Source organism: Petaurus breviceps, unplaced genomic scaffold, assembly GCF_028583685.1.
Source record: "Petaurus breviceps papuanus isolate PSGF00001 unplaced genomic scaffold, PetGlider_PUasm1.0 90604, whole genome shotgun sequence".
Classification (NCBI taxonomy): Eukaryota; Metazoa; Chordata; class Mammalia; order Diprotodontia; family Petauridae; genus Petaurus; species Petaurus breviceps.
In genome coordinates this window covers 295,607-308,034 of record NW_027187285.1, presented here as the reverse complement: position 1 = coordinate 308,034, position 12,428 = coordinate 295,607, and the positions used below count along the sequence as shown (strand labels likewise).

Here is a 12,428-nt window from a genome sequence, read left to right as displayed (position 1 = left end):
AGAGAGAGAGAGAGAGAGAGAGAGAGAGAGAGAGAGAAAGAGATGAAATCTTACAGGCTGATGAGGTTATTCTAGTAATGTTCTCTGAAACTCAGAGTCACAGGTTTGGCTCTCCAGTCTTTTTTTTTTTTTTAAGACACCTCCAGCGAGGGGGAGCCCATGGCAGTATAATGGCAAAATACTAGATCTGGACTCAGAAGAACTGGATTGTAATCTTTCCTCTTTCTCTCATTAACTATATCACCTTGGACAAGTCACTTAACTTCACTAGGCATCAATAACTTCATCTAAAAATGAGGTATAAATACTTCTAATACAAGGTTGCTGTAAGGATTTGTTATTGTTGTGTTCAGTCATTTCAACTGTGCCCAACTCTTCATGACCCCATTTTGGAATTTTCGTGGCAAAGATACTGGAATGTATTAACATTTGCTTCTCCAGTTCATTTTACAGATTAGGAAACTGAGGCAAAGAAGGTTAAGTAACTTGCCCAGGGTCACATAACTAGTGTATGTCTGAGGCCAGATTTGAACTCGGGAAGATGAATCTTTGTGACTTCATGCCTGGCATTCTATCCACTATGTCTCCTAGCTGCCTCACAACCTAGCTGTTGTAAGGATAGTGTTTTAAGAACTGTCAAGCTTTCTATCGATGTGAACTATTCTAATTGCAACCCTGTGAGACTTTTGAACAGTTCTGTATTGTTTGGGACAATACAAATTGTCTGGACAGCCCCCGTCTTTCTCATGTTGGACAGAAAGGAAATTGATGAACATGAAAAATAATACAAAAAGGAAATTCTAAGTCTAACACCCATTACTTAGGTGAAATTGGCCAAAAGCACTTACAACACACAAAAGAATTTCTTGGTGGTGGTTACATAAACAGCTTTTCTCCATCAGAGACAGAAAGGCAGTCTGTGTGGTTTGACTATATACAAACCTGATGTCCTAGGGTTTTGTTCCACACTGCTGGAGTCAGAAGAGTCCTACTTTCAAAGCCCAGCTGAGATTCTTATTGTATGGTCTTGAATAGGTCGCTTATCCTCCTTGAGCCTCAGTTCCATCACATATAAAATAGGGATAATAATACTTTAAGAGTCATTGTGAAGAGAGTGCTTTTCATACTCTAAACTGTTCTACAAATTTGATTTGTTCTTCTAATTATTAATTAGTCAAAGGGTATTTTATGTAAGTATTGCCTATGTGCAAGAAACACAGGAGCCTTCCTTTCTGGGAGATTATGTTTTCATTGAGGAAATGAGACTGACTCACCTGAAACAATCTGAGAACAATTAAGTACCAATATGTGCAATATAGATGGATAAGTGGAATAAGAGAATCATGGAAGGCAGAGACCATTTAAGCTAGGAGAAGGTGGATTTTCTCTCTGTTATAAATAGCAGTCCTCTTTCCCCTGGTCAGTAATTTCCTCCGTATTCTATTCTTGCCGAGTACAGATCATCTCTGTGGGTTAGGACAAGTAGGGCTGCTTCTCAGAAACCATTAAACCAACTTAGAGAAAGGAAATGTCTTCCATGAAAAACAGCCATCCTGGGGCTGCTGGGCTGGACATGGCTTCAAAAGAGACTATGTGGAGTCCCAGCAGGTGAAGCCTTTTGTTTGTTTGGTTTTTGCCATCGTCACTAGTTCCTCCCAATTTCCTCTGAGTCATCAATTTCCATCCTTAATGTTATAACATGCAAATATTGTCACACTTACTGCTCATTATTTTAGCTAAAGGAAATGCCATTTAATAATGTCTTTAAATAATGAAACCTCCTTCATCAATTTGACAATCAATGCATATTTAGAGGTAAGACCTCCTTATGAAAGCTACTGCATTACTGTGTTGCTCAGGAAAAGGCAGCTTTATTGGGGAGATTGAAATCATACGTAGAAAATTGTATATTAAAAAAAAACAAAAATGTCCTTTTAATCTCCAAATTTCAAGAAGGGCACACAATTAGCCAATGACATTTATGTAGTGACTTGTTATCATGGCAATGACCTATGGCTCTATCTTATGGAAGAACTAATATCCCATAGAGATTCCACTGTTCTGATTAGGCAGAAACTCCTATTATTTCACAGAGGAAGAAAAAAGTAGGAAAAGAGGAAAGAATTTACTTTTTCCACAAATACATAGGCCATCTTCAAGAGTCCTAGGGAATCTGGATGGCCAAATATTTTTATTATATCCAATGCTACTTGGCAATAATGTCTATGACCATGGATAAGATAATGTAATGAAAATCAGGCAGCAAGGAGGCGCAGTGGATAGAATGCTGGATTAGAGCCAGGAAGACCCAAATTCAAATCCCATCTCAGATACTTGATAACTGTGTGATTTGGGGCAAGTCCCTCAACCTGTTTGCCTGTTTCCTTCATTGCAAAATGGGGCTAATAATAGCATCTTCCTCCTAAAGTTGTTTTAATAAATTGATTAATTTATTAAATTAATTAAATTAAAATAAATTAATAAATAAGTTGATTAAAAAATCATCAGGTTTTATTAAATAACCAGAGAGCACCATATGTCTGCTGGCTTAACAACTGATTTGGATCTTCATGAAGATGATCCAGTTGATCCCATAGATAAAATAGCTATTAATAAAATTTTACACCAATAAGTTAAGCTCAAAACAGTTGCTCCAATGGTTCCTCTCCATTTGTGAACCCTATTATTATCCTGTTGCTGTGACAGAGTGGTATGTTAAGTAGAGAGCTGCCCTTGGAGTCAGGAAGACCAGGGTTCAAGTCTTGCCTGTGACACATACAAGCTATGGACCCTGAGCAAATCACTGAACCTCTAGTGCCCCCAGGTGACTCTGGATTCTAGGTTCTATAAATAACTCTTTAAGGCACTGAAGAACAGCTAGCCTGCTTTGTTTGAGGTAGTTTTTGCACTGAAAGTCCTCTATACCAGTGATGTCAAACTCAAATAAAAAGGATTCCTGTTGGCCACAAACTGACTTAGAAAACCACAAATTAAAATTATACATGTTGTATTGTATTTTTATTCATTTTGTTAAACATTTCCCAATTACATTTTAAGCTGATTCAGGCAGCAGTGGGGAGTTTTGGGGGCTGAGGCAGCAAGTATGATACTTCTGTCCTAAACCAACAAAATCACAGGTCTAAACCTGCCCCCCCCAAAAAAAAAAAAAAGAAAAGAAAAAGAGGCATCATGGTACAGTTGTTAGAGTGCTTGACTTGGACAAGAATCCAGAAATATTTGACTCAAATATTGACTCTAGTACTTAATAACTGCATGGACCATGGATGGGCAAGTCACAGCCTTCCCTAAACTTCAGACAACTCCCTAAGAACTTTTAGATGAGTATCTTTCTGTTGTGGTAGAGGGAGTTCATACATCAGGATAAAATTATAGGTCCTTAAATAATGATGTATTGTTTGCTTAGAAATTTGACTGTCAGTGGAAGATAATGTTTCATAATGGGTACATCACATAGTGAACCTTCTGCATCACATCTGGATCTTGTACCAATGGAGATAGGGGAAATAAAAGGCAAATAAAAACCAGGAATGCGTAAATACTACCACCTTCCAGTCACACCTGATCAGGTGTATTCTTTATCACTTTATATTTCTGATTTAAAGAGACATTTCAAGACATTTGTAGACTTTTTATAGAATCATAGACTATTAGAGATGGAAGGAAACTGGTATCATCTACTCTAGTCTGTTTATTTTACATGTGAGAAAACTGGGACTGAGACAGAAGTGACTTAGACCTAAGTGCATCTAGCCATAGTGTCCTCCTGCCACCAGGTACTGGTGGGTATCTTGATTATTGCCATGCAGTTTGAACAATAAGTATATATGTCTTAGGCCTGGCTAACCTACTCTACCATTGTCTTCTTCTCTTCCTTTCTCTTTCTCTCCTTCTCCCTTTTTCCTTCTCAGTCACTCTGTCTCTTCCTCTTCCTTTTTGGTCTGGACTTGAGAAGCCTATAGAGTCTTATCACTATCCCCGTTATCAGTCTGGAAGTGATCTAATTCCAACCTGTTTACAGGAACACTTATGTATCTCACATCTTTATTATTACTGTTATGAATAACATTCTCATTTTATAGAAGTTGCTTTAGAAAGCTTTGTATGAGTTTGCTGAGCTATAAATTTCCCAGAAAGTCCACATGCTTGCTGGTTCTCATTAAATTCCTCTGTCCCCCACTCTTGAGCAGACATTTGTTTATCCAGAGGGGTTCAGTCAGCCAAGTGGCCCCAGCTTAAAGAGCTGGAGCAGGCAAAGAATTTTAAAGAGAGTCGTGGTATTAATATAGCTTTTAGGCCCCTACTCTGAGAGAGGCAAAGCAGAGGGGCTGAGTCCTAAAGGAAGAAACATGTTTCCAACTCTCAGCATCTTGAGCAACAAAGGAATCAGCCTCTACTCAGAGACTGAAAGAACTTTAAAAAAGATTCTGATAACTAGATTTCAATATAATTCCTTTACTTTGTTATCCTACGTGTCATATTTTATGACCTTGATGTTAGTTTAAGAAAAGGTACATAGGGCTCACTCTGTAAATGCTATTCACAGTTGAGGAACTGAGGCAGAGATTCAGCAACTTGCTAAGGCTCACACAGCTATGAAGTGTCTGAGCCTGGATTTTTTAACTCAGATCTTCCCGACTCTAGGTCCAGAGCTCTATCCACTGGGCCACCCATAGCTGCCAGTAGACTATAAGCTCCTTGAGGGCAGGGCATGTTTCACTTTCGTCTTTGTATCTGCAGCACCCAGTAGTGGCACACTGCAGGCATTTTATAAATGCTTGTTAATTGACGGATCATAACCCGGATTCTTCTGCTGCTGCTATTTTATGAGAGTCCTGACCGCTTTGTACTGACCAAGCCTCTGCTTGCCTTGGTGGCTTATCCTCTCTTGATCACTGTTCTTGACCCAGCGGATGCACGCTCTCCTAACCAACCCCGTTAAGAGGCTGTGTCTCTGTCTTCCCCAGCCTTATCCAACTAGACTGTTACCTAAGCTCTCCCTTCGCCGTGCTCTATATCAATCTCAGGTCCTGCGGTTGCAATGTAAGTTTCTTGAGGGCAGGAACTACCTTTGTTTTTTATTTGTATCCTTAGCACTTGGCACAATGGCAGGCGTGTAGTAAGCATTTAATGCATGTCTGTTAGCCGCTTGAGTGATTGGTCTAGTCCTGCTGTTCTCGGACAGCTTGACGCTTCACAGACTGTCATCCCGAAAACACTATGATATTTAACGTTTCATCCATTCATTCTACTTTTGGGCAAATCCCTCAGTGTAGGGATTTGGAGGCACTATGATTGGCAGAAACCAGAGAATATAATGTGCTTCATCCCAATTTTTTTTAAATAATATCTTATTTTTCCCCAATTACATGTAAAAACACTTTTTAGCATTCATTTAAAAACAATTTTGAGGTCCAAATTTTCTCATCTCCATCCTCCCTGAGGATAAGCAGTTTGATATGGGTTATACACATTCAATCATACAAAACATATTGCCATGTTAGTCATGTTGTGAAAGAAGGCAGACCCAAAGTGGGGGAAAAACATGAAAAAAATACAGAAAGTGAAAAACAGTATATTTCAATCTGTATTCACTCTCTATCAGTTCTTTCTCAGGAGGTGCATAGCATTTTTCATCACAAGTCCTTTGGAATTGCCTTGGATCATTGTATTGCTGAGAATAATTAAGTCATTCACAGTCAATCATCATACAATATTGTTTTTACTGTGTACAATGTTCTCCTGGTTCACCTCACTTCACTTTGCATCAGTTAATACAAATCTTGCCAGGTTTTTCTGAAATCTGCCTGCTCATCATTTCTTATAGCACAGTAGTATTCCATTTCAATCATATACCACAACTTGTTCAGCCATTCCCCAATTGGTGGGAAGCCCCTCAATTTCCAATTCTTTATCACTACAAAAAAGAATTGCTATAAATATTTTTGTGCAAATCGGTCCTTTTCCTTTTCTTTTCTTAAAATTTCTTTGGGATATAGACCTAGTAGTGGTGTGACTGGGTCAAAAAATATATGCGCAGGTTTATAGCCCTTTGGGCATCATTCCAAATTGCTCTCCAGAGTAATTATGGTTAAATCAGTTCACAACTCCACAATCAATTCAACCCTATCTTCATGAAATTATACTTTACTTAACAAAGTAACTAGAAGTTATATTCAGTGTAGTACTCAGACTCTGCTGGACTGGGTTCATGTTAATGATCAACTTAGAAAATTTGCAAGGACTTCCCATTATCCTTTATTACTTGGACCCCCTGTGATGAAACTAATACATTATTACATGTCCAACAGTGACTTATCTATGTGGAGAGCATCCAAGCATTAAAAAAGCCTGTTCATTTAAATAGGATTTGGGCACAATCTTAACCCTTGCTAACATAGTATGTTCCAGATATACTTAATGCTTTTTATCTGTGAAATAAAGTGTAATTGGTTCTTTAAGAACATGAAATATATGCCTGACATTAAAACCAGAGTGACTTATTCATTGGTCTTGCCCAATTTCTCACTCTCAGATGCTAATCTTGATAAAGTTAGGATTTCCTGTGTACGAGTGAAGTGTTTCTATGTAGGAATGTCTAGGCATACTGGTCTGCTTTTCCTTCAGAAGAAAAAGCAAATTTCTCTGGCATTTGATGAGATTAGGAGTTCACTTTGAGAGCAGAATGCCCCAAGATACTCCTTTTTCCTGGAAAATAAATTAGTCAAACTCTGAACAGTAATTTATACTGAGATAGTTTCAGTAAGAATGAGGCTCTTCTCAAGGTATATCTTATACAATCAGTTATGCTAAAATACATGTTTTGAAAACACAAATTTCTTACTTCCTTGATATATTGGGGAACATTTTGAGCATAATACAAATTTCAAGTTTGTTTCTGTGTGATGTCAGTGAGAAACAGTGAGAATGCAGAAAACTGCCCCCCTCACAATAATTCACAAGCTAGAACCCTCCCAGCAGCCCCTTCCACAAGCAAACTTTGGGTCTTCGTCAATTTTATTTTTTTTAATTTATTGTAGAGCTTCTGTTGCAGTAGGAGCTGTGTCCATACTGCCCCCTCCCCTACTCCACATAGTCTCTGGCCTGATGGAGTTGCAGCCTATCCAACTTGCTGTTGCAACCTAGAGGCAGACTGAGGCCACAGACATGGCCATTATTGATCAGAGTATTTAGGTTTTTATTAAACATTTCACAAATATAAAACTATGATACTATTTTTATTAGGTCCCTATGTTTTACACAGGCATTTAGGTGGCTCAGAGCTGAGTGCTGAGCCTGCAATCAGGAAGACTTGGGTTCAAATTAAGCCTCAGACACTCACTAGCTGGGTGACTTTGGGCAAGTCACTTAACTGACTTGCCTTAATTACGGCAAACCACTCCAGTATCTTTGTCAAGAAAACCCCATGGACAGCCCTGGCATGCTATGGTTCACATGGTCACGAAGACATCACTGAACAACAACAATCTATTATGTATCACTAATGAAGTTTTTGAGCATTGTGTTTGTTATTTCTCTCATAAGGTCTGTAGTTTTTATTGTACGATTTTACCAAGCTCGTTGCTTTTTTTTTTCTTTTTGGGCGGGGGGAGGCAAGGCATTTGGGGTTAAGTGATTTGGCCAAGGTCACACAGCTAGTAAGTGTTAAGTGTCCAAGGCCGGATTTGAACTCAGGTCCTCCTGACTCCAGGACCAGTGCTCTATTTACTGTGCCACCTAGCCGCCCCCAAGCTCAGTGTTTTTGAGGAATATATGTGACACATTACCATAGAACTGCCCATGCTCCTACTTTCTGCTTGCTTTTGGCTACTGTTTTGAAAGTAGGTGCTTAAGGATGGACTTCTGGCTTCAGAATTAAAAGGGATCTGGAAGAAGTTCCCCAAACTGGAGTCATGAGATCAGAGTTCTAATCATGGAACCCCCACTACTACCTGCATCACCTTGGGCAAATCACTACATCTCTTTGAGCCTCAGTTTTCTCATCTGCAAAATGAGGGAGTTGGAGTAAATGACCTTTCTAAGTATATTATATAGCCACCTCAGCCTTTTCCTCTCATCTCAGGCAGCTACATTTGTCCAATTACAGATGGGCTTGAGTCTTTTGTAAAAAATCATCTCAAATCAGCTAAGAACTCATTTCCCACAGAGAGAGGGAAGAAAGGAAGAGAGGGCAGACAGAAGGAAAAAAGGAAGTTTACATTCCAGTGGAGGAAGGCAACATACAAAAGAGAGCAGAAAAGGGGGGGTAGGGTAAAGTCAGAGGAGGTCAGGAACAGAGCTGGAAGATGAAAAAAACACAGGCCAGCCAGAGTTCCTCCACAAAATGGAGACTCCAAGAGAAACTCACCAATGGGAGAAAGTGGAACAGACCTTATAGATGGGTATTTCATAGTAAATGAGCAAGGTAGGCTGTTCTAGGGTAGTGGAGGCCCAAGTACCAAAGGAAGTTCCACAATGAGCCAGCAGTAGAGTGGGCATGGTTTTGAAGTCCAGAAGAAGTCAGGAGCAAAGCTGGAAGAATGAAGATTTCATGTGAGGGGTCACCAGGAACACCTTTCAAAAATCTACCTCTGGTCTGAATTTTCTTTGTTCAGACCTATGATTTCATTAATATAGGAAACTCTATGGGGAAATTCCCTCCACTGATGGAGCTCAGCAACTCATCTGTAACTTATAGCATCAAAGAGACATTAAAAGGCTAAATGACTTGCCTATAGTCCTATAATCAGTAAGTGTCAGAAGTAGAACTTCTATCTTGGCCTTCTTGTCTGTAAGACCAGAGGCTGCTGCAACTACTGGGGAGGTTGAAAGGAGAGAAAATATCTTACACATGACATTGTTGAAAGCTTCTCAACAAAAAAAATTATAGTTCACAACCAGGAAATCACTTTTAATAAGAAAAAAAAAGTCAACGAAAATCACTTCCAAGTACATTGCTGGCTGGGTTTAGCTTTGTGTCGTTTATTTTTTCCATTCCACTGTATGGGTGCTGACATGCAAGGATGAGTGTGATTTGCCATTCAGATTAGAGAAGTGAAAAAATATTTCATTTTAGCCAGCAGGAGAACTTCAGGCTCCAACAAAGGAATAAAATAGAGCAACTTTATAGAGTTGTACATTCAAATTGGGGTTATTATTTAAGATTACAGATTTGTTCCCATGCAGTCAAAGGTTTATTTTCTTGCTTTGGAATTACAAAGTGTCACTATCATGCACCATTGCTAGGAACTGTGGTCATGAAGAAAAGACAACATGACAAATTGATTCATGTACATGACCAATATTTGCTAGACATCTCACAAAGCTTTCATGGGTGGCCTTTACCTCTGAGTTGGCTTGAAATTTTTCCATAGTGAGGATTTTATCAGTTACTCATGAGCTAAACAACAAAAACAACAAAAAGGTGTCATGGATACCTTTGCTGGTCTGATGAAACCTATGAAGCCCTTCTCCAAATAATGATTTTAAATGCATAAAATACCTAGGATTGCAGAGGAAAACAATTATAATGAAATACAGTTATCCAAAAAATGGAAAGATGGACAGATAGGTAGATAGATAGATAGATAGATAGATAGATAGATAGATAGATAGATAGATAGATAGATAGACAGACAGACAGACAGACAGACAGATTTTTAAGAGATGATGGAAGGCAGACAAGGAACCCAAGCTGGAAAGGGTTCCTGCTAGCCAGCTCTAATCCTCATGATAAGGACAGATTCCACAACCAGATTAAGGCACTAAGAAAATAGGACAGAGGAATCAGAGACAAAGTCATTCCCAGGGAAGTGTGAAACCAAAGATCATCCTCAGAAGGATTTAGTTGCTGGTTTGACTTCCAGGGAAAATCATTCTGGGAAGTTCTAACTTTATTTTTCTCTTCAAAATAACAAGGGGAAAGTGGATTTTTTGTTGTTGTGCAGTCGTTTTTCAGTCATGTCCAACTCTTTATGACTCCATTTGGAGTTTTCTTGGAAAAGTTACTGGAGTAGTTTGCCGTTTCCTTCTCCAGCTCATTTTACAGATGAGAAAACTGCGGCAAATAGGGTTAAGTGATTTGCCCAGGTGTGTGAGCCCAGATTTGAACTCACCAAGATAAGCCTTCCCAACTCTAGGCCCAGTGCTATATTCACTTTGCCACCCTTCCATGGTGATGTGGATAGTGGCTCTGAAGTCAGAGGACCTGCATTCAAATCCTTCTTCTGCTAATAACATCTGTAGACCTTGGTTTGCTCATCTGTTAAATGAAAGAGTTGTATTAGATGGCACCTAAGGATTTATGATGCAATTACTTATGACTAGACTGAATTCTGAACTCGTTTCTCATAGGGTTCATACTACACAATTTAAATAATACTTTCTAATTGCTTCAGTAGGGATAACAAATATTTAATAAGTTCCTACTGTGTTTAGAGCCTTGTTCTAGGCACTGAGACAAATACATGGTCCCTTTCCTCAAGGAACTTATACTCTATTAAAGGATAAGACATTAATAAAGATGGTGACCGTACATGATATTACATGAAAAGTGTTTTAGAGTTATGAAACAATGTGACATCTGAGAGTGAAAAATCTTCCCATCTACACCCTGCCCCCAAATGACAGGCTTAGCAGAGGCTCCTTGGAAGAGGTAGCTTTTGAGTTGGGCATAGAGAATGAAGGGTGGCTAGGTAGCACAATAGAAAAAGAGCTTAGCCTGGAGTCAGGAAGACCTGAGTTCAAATCCAGCCTCAAACACTTTGTAGCTCTGTGACCCTGGGCAAGTCACTTAACACTGCCTCAGTTTCCTCATCTGTCAAATGAACTGGAGAATGAAATCGCAAACCATTCCAGGATCTTTGCCAAGAAAATTCCAGATGGGATCACAGAGTCGGGACACAAATAAAGACTGAACAACAACAAATAAAGAATGGATATGACTTCAGCAGATGAAAAGAGGGAAAAGGGCATTCCAAGAATATGGAAAAATGAGCGAAAAACATAAAGGCTATGTGGAGCAGAGATCAATTCCGCTTATCTAGAGTAGAGCTGGAACAGCTATTACCCAGAAGTCAAATCCTGCTTCTGGAGAACTAAGAATGGTTTTTACATTTTTAGATACAATGAAACTTTACTTAAAAATGTGAAAACCATTCTTTAGTCCTAGGTTGGTAGTTTGCTCACCCCTGATCTAGAGGGTGAACATATGTGTTGGTTATACAAAGTTCTCAAAATATAGTCCCTTTCTGTTTACACGTTACAGGCTTTCTGAACAACACATAACTATGTTGGGTACTGGGAGAGGTAAAAAGTTGAGATAGAATATTCCTGCTCCTCATCAAGCTTACATTCAAGGAGGGGGATAACAAAAGTTATGATAGGTTTACTTCTCTATCTTGATACTTGTAAATGTCTGTTCCATCCCCACAAAAAAAAAGTAAATGAAACAACCATAACAAAAAATATTTTGAAGAAAAAAGGGAAATAAAACAATGTTTTCTCTTAATAAGGGGAACACAATCCAGAGAAGACCAAAGGATTTTAACCTGTAACCTTGGTCCCTACAAGACCATGACCTCATCCATTCATTCAAATTGAGTTCCATCCTGGGGATGTACTCCAAAAAGGCATTTCCTCTTTCTTTGGTTCATGTCTCCTGACTGGAGTTTCCCCAGGAAAATATTCTAATATGCTGATGGTAGAACTTGTGTCTGGATTCACCACGTTCCCTAGATCCCATAAAGGCATTCAAGGTGGCACTGTATATGGGTAGAGAGCTGCCTTTATTTCATTCCACAGACAATGTAAAAGACATAGAGGACTCATAGGAGCCCATGAACAGATGCAGAATACAGATAAGAAACTCAAATGGCATATCAGCTCCCTCTGGATGAGAAATAAACAGCATTGACATAGGTTCAGTGCTTTGACATTTAATGCATCTTTCATTCCCAGAGTACCACAAGATATTCCTAAAACTCACAGTTCTACCATGTGGTTTTGAGTCCTCCTGGAAGATAAACATATTTTGGGACCACTAAACAAGTTATCTCCTTCCCATCAGATCTATGCTATGCATGTCACTCACTGGCACTGATTAGAGCACTGATTGAGGAACTCAGTAACTGATCCTCTTCTTTCTCCAAATGGTATGCTGCATCAAGATTTCCTACCCCACCTGGTGGCTTGTTCCCTGAACTCTTGAACTTAGAAATTTTTTTAATGTGGGATAACCAATGATGCACTGCTCTAGAAAATCTACCTTTTCTAGCTTGATTCTGAGATTATGCTTCTTAGGAAATTCAGAATCTTCCCTTTTTTATGTGGGAGTTGGGATTCATGAACATTGTTCACAAATGATCTTCTTAGTCCACATATAAGCACATGTCTGACTCTACCATATGCTA

General features: G+C 39.0%; 1 protein-coding gene and 1 long non-coding RNA gene across 2 annotated transcripts in view; one reads left to right on the top strand and one right to left on the bottom strand.

The window, feature by feature from the left end:
* Positions 1-8,563, bottom strand: part of LOC138142824 (uncharacterized) — a 47,553-nt gene extending 38,990 nt beyond the window's left edge. Inside the window, exon 1 of the long non-coding RNA XR_011163547.1 lies at positions 8,387-8,563. This is a non-coding gene — a long non-coding RNA (uncharacterized lncRNA). The remainder of the gene's footprint in view (positions 1-8,386) is intronic.
* The window catches only part of CLSTN2 (calsyntenin 2), a 982,335-nt gene that overhangs the window by 858,270 nt on the left and 111,637 nt on the right, over positions 1-12,428 (top strand). The gene's annotated exons all lie outside the window — the stretch shown is intronic.